Source organism: Uranotaenia lowii, chromosome 3 (genome assembly GCF_029784155.1).
Source record: "Uranotaenia lowii strain MFRU-FL chromosome 3, ASM2978415v1, whole genome shotgun sequence".
Taxonomy (NCBI): Eukaryota; Metazoa; Arthropoda; class Insecta; order Diptera; family Culicidae; genus Uranotaenia; species Uranotaenia lowii.
The window spans coordinates 101,039,013-101,053,666 of NC_073693.1; the positions used below are offsets into that span (position 1 = coordinate 101,039,013).

The window sequence follows — 14,654 nt, forward strand, 5'->3', positions numbered from 1 at the left end:
AACTCTCATCTCTTATCGCTCATCTCTAATCTCTCATCTCTCATCTCTCATCTCTCATCTCTCATCCCTCATCTCTCATCTCTCATCTCTCATCTCTCATTTCTTATCTCTCATCACTCATTTCTCATTTCTCATGTCTCCTTTCTCATCTCTCATTTCTCATCTCTCATCTCTCATCTCTCATCTCTCATCTCTCATCTCCCATTACTCATCTCACTTCTCTCATCTTGCATCTTGCATCTTTCATCTCCAATCTCCCATCTCCCATCTCTCATCTCACTTCTCTCATCTTGCATCTTGCATCTTTCATCTCTCATCTCTCATCTCTCATCTCTCTTCTCTCATCTCCCATCTCCCATCTCCCATCTCCCATCTCCCATCTCCCATCTCCCATATCCCATCTTCCATCTTCCATCTCTCATCTCCCATCTCTCATCTCTCATCTCTCATCTCTCATCTCTCATCTCTCATCTCTCATCTCTCATCTCTCATCTCTCATCTCTCATCTCTCATCTCTCAACTCTCATCTCTCATCTCTCATCTCTCATCTCTCATCTCTCATCTCTCATCTCTCATCTCTCATCTCTCATCTCTCATCTCTCATCTCTCATCTCTCATCTCTCATCTCTCATCTCTCATCTCTCATCTCTCATCTCTCATCTCTCATCTCTCATCTCTCATCTCTCATCTCTCATCTCTCATCTCTCATCTCTCATCTCTCATCTCTCATCTCTCATCTCTCATCTCTCATCTCTCATCTCTCATCTCTCATCTCTCATCTCTCATCTCTCATCTCTCATCTCTCATCTCTCATCTCTCATCTCTCATCTCTCATCTCTCACCTCTCATCTCTCATCTCTCATCTCTCATCTCTCATCTCTCATCTCTCATCTCTCATCTCTCATCTCTCATCTCTCATCTCTCATCTCTCATCTCTCATCTCTCATCTCTCATCTTTCATCTCTCATCTCTCATCTCTCATCTCTCATCTCTCATCTCTCATCTCTCATCTCTCACCTCTCATCTCTCATCTCTCATCTCTCATCTCTCATCTCTCATCTCTCACCACTCATCACTCATCTCTCAACTCTCAACTCTCATCTCTCATCTCTAATTTATTATATCTCATTTCTCATCGTCCTTTTCTCGTAGTTCATTTCTCATCTTTCATTCTTATCATTCATCTCGTCCCTAATTTCATTTGTTATTTCTCATAACTCATTTCTGTTATATTTATCTTTAAAGTATTCACGTTTGTTTTTTTTTTTAAATTTTTAATTCATTGTCATTGTGAGTTTGTTGTTTTTTCCAATTTATTTTATTTATTTATTTATTTATTGATACTTGCAAAGTAAGAAAAAATCCTTATCAATTATTGCAATCGGTTTTCAAAAAGGTAAATATTTAGGTAAATATTTCAATCCAGATTCCGAGTTTCAGTTCTTACTTATATTTTTTTTTCTCATCATTCTAACAGGTTTCTGATTCAGAAAAACATTGATCCTGTCGAAAGTTTGTATCCTTTGACAGTGATTCAAAAGAAAGGAAAAAGAACTTTTCAACTGAATCATTTCGTTGTGCAAGAGTTGAATCGAATCGTAATCCTATTTCAACATAATGAGTCACATTGCGTCATCTTTGTTCAGAGTTTCTCTCGAACCGAACAAAGCGACAACGCGTGTCCTTAACCAAGTATCACAGGACCAAAACGCCATGCCACGTGGCAGCCAAACTATCACATTCACACAAGTATGCATGTACCTCTAGCAGATGATGATTCGAGAGCATGGAAGACAAAGCCTGCCCGATGACTAATCGGAAGAACCTCAAGTTTTCCGACTGTTTTTCCCGGGAAAACCCCATTGACAATGGGTTTTTTTTTTGGTTCGTCACCAAAATCATTCGAAACAACAAAAAAACACGCAACATTTTTCGCATCAATTTGTCTCTTTTCCCACAACCCTTCAAATGTTTTCCAAGTCAATCGTATGGTGGCAAATGTCAAGCCTCGATTCTCGTTGCCTTCGGGTGAGGGACTCAGAAAACAAATAGGGAAACACCGCCGAAATTCACCGAAATAAATTGTTGCACTGCTTACTTGCTTGGGGACAAAAACGTACATTCCCAGGAAATAAGATTGGAAATTGCCTGTTTGGATTTTTCCCGGGGCTCTATTTTCCAAAAAAAATCAAAGAAAAATGTCACTTGTGTCTGCTTGTTTGGAGTTCTTGTTCTGTTCGGTAAATTGAACATTACAAGACTTCTCCGGGTGTAGGCCCTGCTGCAGCACTTTATCCTTCTGTTTTGTGTGCTTCGAAAAATAGAAAAATGAAACGCAAAAGGGTAAGCTCTCTAGTTATCCTGGTTTGCGTTCGTTGTGTTCCTAAAAAGGTTCCGGTAGAAGAATGGGATGAAATCAGCATTCTCCTTGTGGTGTAGTGGTAGTGAAGGTAAAAATACTAACAAGTATTTGTATACACTAGGTAGCAGCTCCTTGACTGGATAAAAGTGTCCTGCACAAAATAAAGTCTCTCAGGGTGACTCATTCGGGATTTTCCACCTGTGCTCCATGGGAAAATTCATGAATGAGACGGAAATATGGAAAGTGAAAAAAAGGTTCAGAGCATGGGCCGGCGTGAACTCATTCTGCCGTGAGCCGGAAAAACGGGTCATCATTACCAGGGCTTATCATGATTTATTAGGTGCTCGGTGCCGTCGATTATCGTTGGGAAATTGGCTGGGTAATCGAATTGTTCGTGTTTTGCATACTGGGAAGCAGCAGTAACTTTGAATGCTTTAGAAGTATGTAGAAGAGGATTGTTTTTTACTATGACTCATCCTATATAGAGATGGACGTTTCCAAACAATTGATCTTTAAGCATGCCCATTTTCCATCTATAATACCAAGAATAGTGATATATTCCTTTAATATTGTAGTTCCTTTTTAGAATAAATTATCGTTGACAATAATATGCTACCGTTACTTCTCATCCAATATATTGAGTCATAAGTTGTCTCATATATCATGTCTCACCTGTCGCTATTCAGTTCAATTTTTCACATCTAATTTTTTACCCTGATCTCTCATCTCCCTTCTCTTGTCTCTCATGTTTCATATCTCATCTCTCATCACTCATTTCTCATCTCTAACCTTTCATCTTTCATCTCACATGTCTCATATTTCTTCTCTAGTCTCTGATAGCCTATCTCTCATCTCTCATCTTTAATCTCTCTTCTCTCAACTCTCAACTCTCATCTCATATCTCTCACCTCTCATCTTTCATTTCTCATCTCTCATCTCTCTGCTCTTTTCTCTCATCTCTCATCGCTCATATCTCATCTCTCATTTCTCATATCTCATCTCTCATCTACCATCTTCCATCTCCCATCTACCATCTCCCATTTCCCATCTCTCATCTCCCATCTCTCATCTCTCATCTCTCATCTTCCATCTCATCATTTCTCATCTCTCATCTCTCATCTCGCATCTTTCATCCCTCATCTCTCATCTCTCATCTCTCATCTCTCATCTCTCATCTCTCATCTCTCATCTCTCATCCCTCATCTCTCATCTCTCATCTCTCATCTCTCATCTCTCATCTCTCATTTCTCATTTCTCATTTCTCATTTCTCATTTCTCATTTCTCATTTCTCATTTCTCATTTCTCATTTCTCATCTCACATCTCTCATCTCTCATCTCTCATCTCTCATCTCTCATCTCTCATCTCTCATCTCTCATCTCTCATCCCTCATCCTTCATCTCCCATCTCTCATCTCTCATCTCTCATTTCTCATCTCTCATCTCTCATCTCTCACCTCTCATCTCTCATCTCTCACCTCTCATCTCTTATCTCTCATCTCCCTTCATTCATCTTTTTTATTTCATCTCTCATCTCTCATCTTCCATCTCTCATCTTCCATCTCTCATCTCTTTCGTCTCATCTCTTATCGCTCATCTCTCATCCCTCATCTCTCATCTCTCATCTCTCATCTCTCATCTCTCATCTCTCATCTCTCATCTCTCATCTCTCATCTCTCATCTCTCATCTCTCATCTCTCATCTCTCATCTCTCATCTCTCATCTCTCATCTCTCATCTCTCATCTCTCATCTCTCATCACTCATCTCTCATCTCTCATCTCTCATATCTCATCTCTCGTCTCTCATCACTCATCTCTCATCTCTCATCTCTCATCTCTCATCTCTCATCTCTCATCTCTCATCTCTCATCTCTCATCTCTCATCTTCCATCTCTCGTCTCTCATCTTTCATCTCTCATCTCTCATCTTTCATATCTCATCTCACTCATCTCTCTCAATGACAATATACTGACTTCTTGAAGAGGAATGAGGGGGGTTTTCTATACAAAAGCAAGTTCAGTATAACAATTTGCAAGTGATATTCCCCAAATTTGGTATACAAACAAGTTTTGACATAACGTGCTGATTTATGAGCTTCAAATCTTCAAGGAGGGTTGCCATCAAAATCGCATCAAAATATGACATAGTGACCTTTCTAGTGAAAGGGTTTAACTTTTAGATGACGAAAATTAGTGTCGCGAGTTCGCTAGTACAAGCTGCTAGTGATTGTACCGGTAGAAATAAGTTTAGCTTCGCTTTCACCTTGCAACCCCTTTAGTGAAAGGGTTTGACATGTAGGTGATGAAAATTAGTTTCGCGACTTCGAAATTTAGCTCTTCTACCTGCAGTTCTGTTCTCACTGAACGTCATCGGAACTAAACTAATGTCTTGCAGTACTAACACTAGTGACTTGTACTAGCAAACTCGCTACACTAATTTTCGTCTCCTACAAGTCAAACTCTTTCACTTGACTGGTTGCAAATGGGAATCAGAGAAAATCTTATTTAAAGCTATACACACTAATAACTTGTACTAGCGAGCTCGTGACACTAATTTTAGTCACCTATAAGTCAAACTCTTTCACTTGACTGGTCGCAAGCTGATATCGGAGCAAATCTCATTAAAAGTGGTACTTACACTAATAGCTTGTACTAGCGAACTCTCGACACTTATTTTCGTCAACTAAAAGTCAAACCCTTTCGCTAGAGGGATTGAAAGTAAAAATCGGAGCTAAAATCATTTCTACTGCAAATGATCCTTCACTTTAAAATAGAAATAGTGAAGATTGAGGTTTGATTTTGAAAATATTGAATACTGCCTGTACTAAAAAAAACCCCCTGCAACAGGGAAAAAGGGAAAGAGGCTCCCAAACAAATTTTCAAACATCAGGAAGATTTATTTTATAACTTATCCCTCAGACTTCGAAGAAAAAACAACTTTCCCACACAAGACATTTCTGCACGAACAAGAGTTGTGACCCCATAACTGGAGTTTTCATACCTGTTTTTTAGGATGGCTTGTTGAATTACCTGGAAGAAGATAGAAAAAAAACGAATGTTAAAGTACTGCATGTAAACGTGTATGGTTACAAACTAATATAGATAGAAGATGACGTTTCCAACTCAATTAAACTTAAAAGATAAAACTGATATACAATTCTGTTATCAGGATACCAATTTCCAGATTCCGATTGAAATTTCTGTCGAAAAACGATCAAAATTTCGCTTGACTTTGTTTAAAAAATCAATGTTGCTTTCGTTAGTCATTACGAGGATGAATTCTGTCAAGTATACATTCCTTCCATTCTTACAAAGTGACTACTTAATCAGACTTTCACTTGTAGATTCTTATCCCAGCAAAAAATAACATAACATATTTAGCTAGATTTAGATCGCTACCGGATCCTTGCCAAGAAATATTACACGGTTGGGCTGTCAAAGCACATTACTCAAATGACGTTGCTGATCTGGCAGATGATTCTTGAGCACGGCGGGCGACATTTTTCACTAAAACGTTTGGTGCTTATATTTATTCTTCATTTGCGGTCAGGTGCGAAAGCACATGTGCTGTAATGTCTAAGACGATTAAGAGGACACAAAATTCAGGAATGTGGCATATCAAATTTCTGTCCTAACCTTAATTACTAATAATAAGCGGAGACTAATCGCAATAAATGCTACTTTAACTGATTTTTTTTTGAAGGATTACATATCTATCATACTATCACTAGCACGGACATCGCTTTTGAGCGACTTCAAATCCTTGGATATTGAAAAAATCAAAACTCTCATTATGTCTATAAGGAATCCGTCTTTTTCAAACTCGAGGTATGGATTTCAGTTTTAACATTCAAGTGAAACTTTGTAGCCGGACCCCCCATTCGACAAGCCATCTGCAAGCAGGCAGTGACTAATTATATCAGCGAATGAGTTGGGTCCAATGCACTATTTCCATCCTATCCCTTCAACAGCGAAGCCTCGACGAAGAATTTTCCTCAAAAAAAAAACCATTTTCACCGGCTGCGCCTAGATTGGAGGGACGAGAGCCGATGAAAATTTCAATCATATTTCGCGGCGTACTATCATCATCGCCGGGATTCAACACATTTCTCCATTGAATGTGCAAAAGTTCGCCATCGTGCGCTGTGTGGTGTGAATGAACGATGAGAGTAGCAGTCAGTGAAACGCAAAAATCACCGGACTATTAATAAACTAACTAGTAGAGAGGTAGGCAGCAAGTGAGTAGTTGGGCCATAAGGCGGGGCGTGATTATCTCGTTATTTTGCTGCCGCCAACAAACTAGCTAGCTGGGAGGGAAAAAAAGTGCATTTGTTGCGCTAGACGCGCCTCGGAATTGTTGATAAAATTGGTGAATGCGCTTTGCTTTTAAAACTAACCGGCGATGGCGACGGCGACGACTGGCAGCTAATCTGTTGTGAAAAAGTCCACTTTCTTTGCGAACTTAACTAAAGGATGGGCACGTCTCAGTCAGTCACACCGCCAACCTCTCGGTGATTGTGGAATGCAAATAAAGTATGGCCGGAGAAGGGGATTGGAACAGTGCTACGCACACCCAAAGAAACTACAACTCAAGGTAGTACAAAAAATTCAGTAGAAAAAAAGCATACATATTTTGTACCAAAAGTTCATCTGATGTTATCTTATGGCATTTTTGAGCTCCCTAATTTCATCAACATTTGAAAATAATTATATGTCGATTCAAATTCAAAAATGAACCATACAAACTTTCAATTGTCAAATTTCAAGGTTAAATTACCTAATAAAAAATAGATTTGGTTAATAATATATTCCTTCCCGTTCGTACAGCATTTTAAAGGTAACTCAGACAGACTTGATTTTTCATATTAGAATTCCGTACTAAAACTTGAAATATGCAACTTTGGGAAAGCTGAAAATCACGTAATTGTGACATTGTAAAAGACATCTTTTTTCGAAAGTACTCGACGCTCGACGAAAAAAATTCTTCAAACTAGCGTTTCAAATAAGTGCTTTTGAAACACTTACCTGATCCTGATTTTGGTGACGAAATCAACATATACAAAGAAACCAGGTTCTGGTTTCGAATCAAGATCAAATTAAGAGTCTGGATCAAGATTAAGATCAGGATCAAATTCTGGATTGGAATCGAAACTGGGAACCGATTCAGGATTAGGATCAAGATGGAAATCAGCCTCCTCGAGTACTAGACATAATTTTTTTTTCTCCTTAATTTACTCCGGAAATACAGGCGAGATTTGTCAACGAAAAGTTTTTGGCTGTAAACCTGCCAGGTGCCCGCTAAAGAGTTCGTTTTGCTGTTCATTACAATTTTTTTTCCAAATATTTCCCCACTAGCGGTCCAAATAATTCGCGCGAGGGTTGACCACTGTATTTTGTTCATTTTTACGACGGGCAGCGTTTCTATCTTCTAAAAATAAAGACAGGCTTGTTTATTAGTCAGCTAGATGAACGCTAGATGAAATCGGAAAATTTTACCTTTTTTATCCCTTAGCCCATTGAAATTTTCGGATGAAACATGATGAAACCTCTCACTTTCCTGAACTTCATGAAATCAATCATCTTCTCTTTTATTCAAATTTCAGCTAACTGTTACATCCTCAAACGATTTACCATTTGTACTTTGGTCAAATTGCTGATTTCCAGCTGTTTTTGGGTCTCCCAGTGGGACTTTCCTGATTTTTTCTCGATCCTCCCCAACGAATTTTGACAATGAGTTTCGTATTAAACGCTAAAACAATTTTGCAGACGTATTTTTTATTTTAGTTTTCATTTTATGGTATTTTTATTATTTTTTATTGTTTTAAAGTTTAAAAAAAAATTTATTTTTTTTTTTTAAATTTTATTGTATTTTTATTTTATTTTTTTTTATTTTCTTTTATTTATTTTTTCTATTATGTATTTTTTTATTTTTTTCGATTATTTTTTATTTTTTACGATTATTTTTTATTGTTTTCTATTACTTTTTATTATTTTTTATTATTCTCTATTATTCTCTATTATTTTTTATGATTTTCTATTATTTTTTATTATTTTCTATTATTTTTTATTTTTTCTATTACATTTTATTTTCTCATTATTTTTTATTTTTTCTATAATTTTTTATTTTTTCTATAATTTTTTATTTTTTCTATTATTTTTAATTTTTTTAAATACTTTATTTAATTTTTTTAAATATTTTTTTAAATTTTTTTTTAATTTTTTTTATTTCTTTAAATTTGTTTTTAATTTTTTTTTATTCCATTTTAATTTTTTTTTTTAATATTTTTTTTATTTGTTTAAATATTTTTATACTTTTTAAAATATTTTTTTATCCCAAGTAATCAAAAGTTCCATAGAATGGTCTCTTAGAAGCTTACTCAGCCCTGATTGAAGGCTTTATAGCGTTCTACTCAGCTGAAATTTTAAGTTCTTATTGATACTTTCAAGTTCCATAAACAAAGCTGAGTAGAAGGCTACTCAGCTTCAAATGAAACTTTGAAAAAAAAAATCTTGCAAAAATAGAGCGTTACTTTTTTACTTTGAATTCGGATCTGCTTTAATTTTTATTACTATTTATATTTGTTTCTATTTTCAACAATTTTAAACTTACTTGAAAAATTTTCCTGCATGGAGATTTGAACCTGAAGCTGTGGAATGAAAGCTGAGCACGTTACCTTTGAACCATGGCTGTTTTCTGATTCAATTGTATTTAAAACATCTATTTGAAATAATTTACGGGTTATCCTTTTAAAAGTAGGCGCGATGAAAAATAGTAAACAATCAGCTTCAAAAAGTATAAACAGAAGTTGTGAAACGAGGACTGCCGTATCCGTGTAAGTCGTATCCACATTTAAATTTGAACGTAAGTGCACAAACTGAATTCTTTTTTGTAACATATGTATCTCATTGTATAACGTTTATTTGCAGTTCAGAAAAGGAATATACCTAAATATGTGGGCCGTGAACAAGCCGCTGCAATTTCTGTTACAAAATAATCCAATTTTAAAAAACTGCAGAAATAGATTCTACATGAGGAAGTTGTAATTTGTTTCTAGTTTTTTATATTTTCCTAAATTAAAACACATTTCATGTACATTTTAGATTGGCTGAAACCAAAGAAAACAAAATTGAAGAAAATTATCAATTTTTACGGCAAATCCTCGCATTCAACATTGGAATAATGATGAGCTCAATCGACCCACATTTCCTAAGTGTCCATCAATGAACTTCCCGTCGAAATAATCTGCCTTTGATGTTTGTTGGAATGTACTAGGTGCTGGATGTGTCGTTAATGTTGCTGTGAGAGTTACTTTCATTGAAAAGGGAAACAAGAAGAATCGGAATTACTATGTTTCTACTAATGCGAAATCGTAAAAACTATGAAATGTAGTTTGATAGTGAATATTCATATGTAATTAACCTAATAATATACAATCGCTGATAAATATGCATTCCCCAAATAATCTTTACTTTATTTATGTTTCTTCCTTCACCCATTTTTGTCCAATTCACCATCGAAGTAGGGATGATGCAATTTTTTTGGGAAAACTTATAAGCATGATAGATCGAACTGTTACCAATTAAGAATGTTCCAAAACTAAAGAGTTTGTGTTTGACAACTCTGGTTCAAGGAAAGCTGGTGCTGAAATTTGACTTTTAATTAGTAAAATATTCTCATAATATTATTTTCTTTTCTCATTCCATTTTGTTCCAATAGCCGGCGACGGTAATAAAGCAAACCATTCTTTCTTATTTTTTGTAAATAATCCATTTTTGTTCACAAATTGAGAATGCTTTCGAAAATTTTTTTAAGAGAATGTAAACAAACCATTTGAAAATTTTGACACAACTCAATTCGCATTGAAGTTCCATAGAAGTTCCGCATAGAACCAAAAAGTTCGTAAGAAGTTCCGCAAGGAACCAAAAAGTTCGTAAGAAGTTTCGCATGGAATCAAATAGTTCGCAAGAAGTTCGTAACGAAGCACGATAAGCCGAGTTGATATCCGAACTTTTTAAGGTACTTAGAAAGCACAAATATGTTATATGCTACTTGTTTAGACTTTTTATGTTCGTTCAGAAGTCCAAATGAAGCACTTAAGGAAAACGGGTTTTATTTCTCTCGAGTACCTTTTACTCAGCGAAATGTGAACTTAAAACGTACAAGATTAAGTAGCTATGTGACTTTTGGTTACTTGGGATTTTTTATAATACATTTTCATTTTTAATTAGTTTTTTTAAATTTTTTGAAAATTTCATTAATTTTTTTCATTTATTTTTAATTTTTTGTCAATTTTTTTTATAGAGGACGAATGACCATGTTGGTTTAAATCCTCTATAAATAAACAAAATAGAATAGAATAGAATAGAATAGAATAGAATAGAATAGAATAGTCATTTTTTAAATTTTTTGACATATTTTTTAAATTTTTTGTCAATTTTTTTATTATTATTTTTGTTTTTTATTATTTTTAATATTTTTATTATTCTTTATATTTTTTATTTTTAATATTTTTTTATTTTTTATATTTTTTATTTTTTATATTTTTTATTTTTTATATTTTTTATTTTTTATTCTTTGTTAATTTTTTTTAATATTTTTATTTTATTTTGTTTTTTAATTCTTTTTTTAATTTTTTTTTATTTTTTATTTTATTTTACATTTTTTTTTTCATTTCATTTTTCATTTTATTTTTTTATTTAATTTTTTATTTAGAATAATTTTTTTGTAAAAATTGTTTTAATACATTTTATTTATGTTTTCAAAAATCTTATCTAAAAATAATATAATTTTTTTTTATAACATCTTTAAAATTTATTTTCATTTGATTTTATTTTTAAAATTTTATTTAATTTTTATTTATTTACTATTATTTTTTGTTATTGACTTTTTTTTATTTATCATTTATTTTTATTTTTTATTTTTTTGATTTTTTATTTTATATTTTTTTATGATTTTTTATTTATTTTTTATTTTTTTATTCTTTACATTCTTTTTTATTTTTTTTCTATTTTTTTCCTTTTTTTTCATTTGTTTTAATTATTTTTTAATTTTTTTTAATTTGTTTTTATTTTTTTTTTCTTTTTTATTATTTTTTTTTAATTTTTTTTATATTTTTTTTAAATTTTTTTTAAATTTTTTTTTAAATTTTTTTTTTTAATTTTTTTTTTAATTTTTTTTTATCAATTTCTATCCATGCATTGAAAAAGTTTTTCACAAAACAAAGTGTTGCAATTTTTTCGAAAACATTCCTTATTCGTTTAAACGGATCAAAATCGGCAACTCGATCAGGATTCATTGTTGAAAATTTTATTTGATTTCATGATTTTATTGATTGCTTTTTTTCTTTTTTTTCATTTGGTTATTTTTTTTCTAATTTATTTTGAAGTCTCATGAAATTTGATAGGGTAGGGCTGGGTAGGGTAGAATAGAGTAGATTAGAGTAGAATAGAGTAGAGAAGAAGAGGAATATATTGAAAAGAGAAGAGAATAGAGAAGAGTTGAACAGAGTAGAGAAGAGAGTGGAGAGTGGAATAGAGTAGAGTAAAAAAGAGTAAAATGAGAGTGCAATTGAGTTCAATAAGGTAAAGTAGGGTGGAGAGTAAAGTAAAGTAGGGTAGAGTTGAGAGCAGAATAGAGTAGAGAGTAGAATGGAGTAATGAGAGAAGAGTAGTTTATAGTAGAGAAGAGTAGAGTAGAGTAGAGTAGAGTAGAGAAAAGAGTAGAGAATGGAAAAGAGTAGAGAGTATACTAGAGTAAAGTGTAGAGTAGAGTAGAGTACAGTAGAGAGTAGAATTAAGAAGAGAAGAGAAATGTGGTGTACAGTAGAGTGGGTAGAGTAGTGTAGTGTAGTGTAGAATTGTGAGTAGAGTAGAGTAGAGTAGAGTTTAGCAGTGTAGAGTAGGGTAGAGTTTACTAGAGTAAAGTAGAGTATAGAAGAGAGTAGAGTAGAGAAGAGTAGTGAGTGGAATAGAGTAGAGTAGAGTAGAGAAGAGAGTAGAGAAGAGTAGAGAAAAGTAGACAGTAGACTAGAGTAAAGTAGATAGTAGAGTAGAGTAGAGTAGAGTAGAGTACAATAGAGTAGAGTAGAGTACAATAGAGAAGAGTAGAGTTTAGTAGAGCACAGCAGAGGAGAGAAGAGCATGTGTGTGTTTGTTTTTAACTGTTATTGGTTTTGGACTTGAAGATTCTTACGTATAGGTGCTAATCAAAATCTAAGTTACATGCCAGAACCTATTATGTATCCGTTTGTCCAATTTATTGTATCTTAAAGAACCAACAGAACTTTTCAATTAGTTTTAAACGTTGTTACCTCTTTCCTTTACGAGCGTTGTTTTTAAGAAAAAAAACAAAGATGACTTATTTTACACTTACTGCCACCATAAAAAAAATATTAAAACCTGTCTGTCTTTTGTGCCGATTCTCTTTTGGAGAAAATGACATATTAGCATAGCAGTCTGCGTTTTTGATTTTGGTCAAGTAACGATATCCCTGCTTATTGATGATTTTGTGTTTTTATGGATGAATAACACGATAGTGTTCAAATCCCAGACAAATAAACAAATAAACAAACAAAGATGATTTTTTGTCTGTTGGACTAACATGGAATATGGAATATGTATCCGTTTTCCAATTGAGGAATGTGGAAAATTCAAGCAAAATCAGACATGCTTCTTAATGCTCTGCTCCTTTGATTGCGCAGCATTAAAAATGCGAACGAAATTATATTTTGCAATATTTCTGTGAAAAAGTTTTAACTTGCAGATAAAGAAAGTCAATGTTGAAAGTGTTTAACTCCATGAGTAATTGCTCATCATCCATTCAAAGCTATTTTATAAAAAAAATCAACAGAATCAATACAAAAACAACAACCGAATGATTTCTTCAAAATTCTTCCTTCAGCAATCCTTCAAAACAGGATTCCTCCGTTTATTTCTTCAAAACCGACACTCCTCAAAACCATTTACGGTTCGCGCGTCACCATAAAAGGTTATTGCTGCAATTTCACCTGCCGGCTGTTAAAATACCGCCTTGACTTGACTGCTGGTGGAAGTCCGAAGGAAATTGCACCCGCATGTGTGTGTGTGCCCGGCTTCATTTTCCACCATTCGAGTTTTGATATTCCAAAAAAACCAACAACAACAGCGTTTTCACATGCACGTAAGTTAACCTTTTATGAGCCACGGATTTTATTGGCCTCCGGGCCAATAGTTGCTAGCCCGTTTTCCCCCCTGACGCTGACAGATGCCATTGCAAACATTTGACCTCGCCACGCACAGCCAGGCAACCTGGCACCATATGTGCGTATGTTTACCCGTAGTTTTCCTAACCAAACACCTCCCCCAACAAGCGGCCCACCCACAAACACCCCCACTGGGGTGGGGAACTCTAAACCGATGACGTTGAACTTTGCAGGAAAATCCGTTTCCTATATATTTTTTTTTTTTGCTGAAGCGTAGGTCTAACCGGATCCGTTTGAATAATGAAGTGGAACTATGCCGATTTCACGGGTTCCCAGAATGAAGAATTGCGTTGAAAGAGATCCAGAAAAAAAATCTATGCGACATTCACCTGAAGCGGTTTATCGTTTCGAGTTATTTTAAATTGGATTAAATAATTGACTCAGTGCGCTTTGTGCATGTTAGTTTGATTTTTGTTCAGCAGTTAATATTTAAGAACAGCAAAACATCGATAAATTGTTAATGAAATTGAATTGCCTTGCAGCAAATTAGGTTGTTGTCGTGTTTGTATCAGCGATGAATAATTATTTTATGAAATGGAATGTAGTTTATTGAAAATAAAAATAGCATATTCCAAAAACATGAATATTTTAAGCTATTTTTGTCTGTCGCCGAGTCAGAAAAGGAGAAGAGTAATTGAAAATACCCAAAACGGCATGTGTTGTAGAGCGAAATTCGCCCTTTCATATACTCTAGACAGCCAACTCTATAGGGTTCAGGTAAGGACATTTAAATTCCTTAGACATCACAGCAAACTTGAAAAAGTAAACAAATCATGAATAGTTATTTGATTACTTTGAATACTAAAAATTTAGTAAGAAAAAATTCCCTTGGAGTTGAAATCCTCCTATTAAAAGTTTAAACATGGATAAAGAAAAATAATTCCTGATTCTTTCTCAAACGAATAGTTTAGTTATTTAGTCATTCTTCCAAACAAATTTTTTAGTTAGAAAACAGATTTCTTCCATTTGAAAACCGAAGCAAAAGTTTACAATTAAAGTATAAAGCATATCTATGGTAACGCCTGGCATCGCAGCTTTTGCAATCGGCTAGAATT

General features: G+C 34.0%; 1 protein-coding gene across 6 annotated transcripts in view; it reads left to right on the forward strand.

The window, feature by feature from the left end:
• LOC129751365 (homeodomain-interacting protein kinase 3) overlaps positions 1–14,654 on the forward strand; it is a 198,251-nt gene that overhangs the window by 61,414 nt on the left and 122,183 nt on the right. The gene's annotated exons all lie outside the window — the stretch shown is intronic.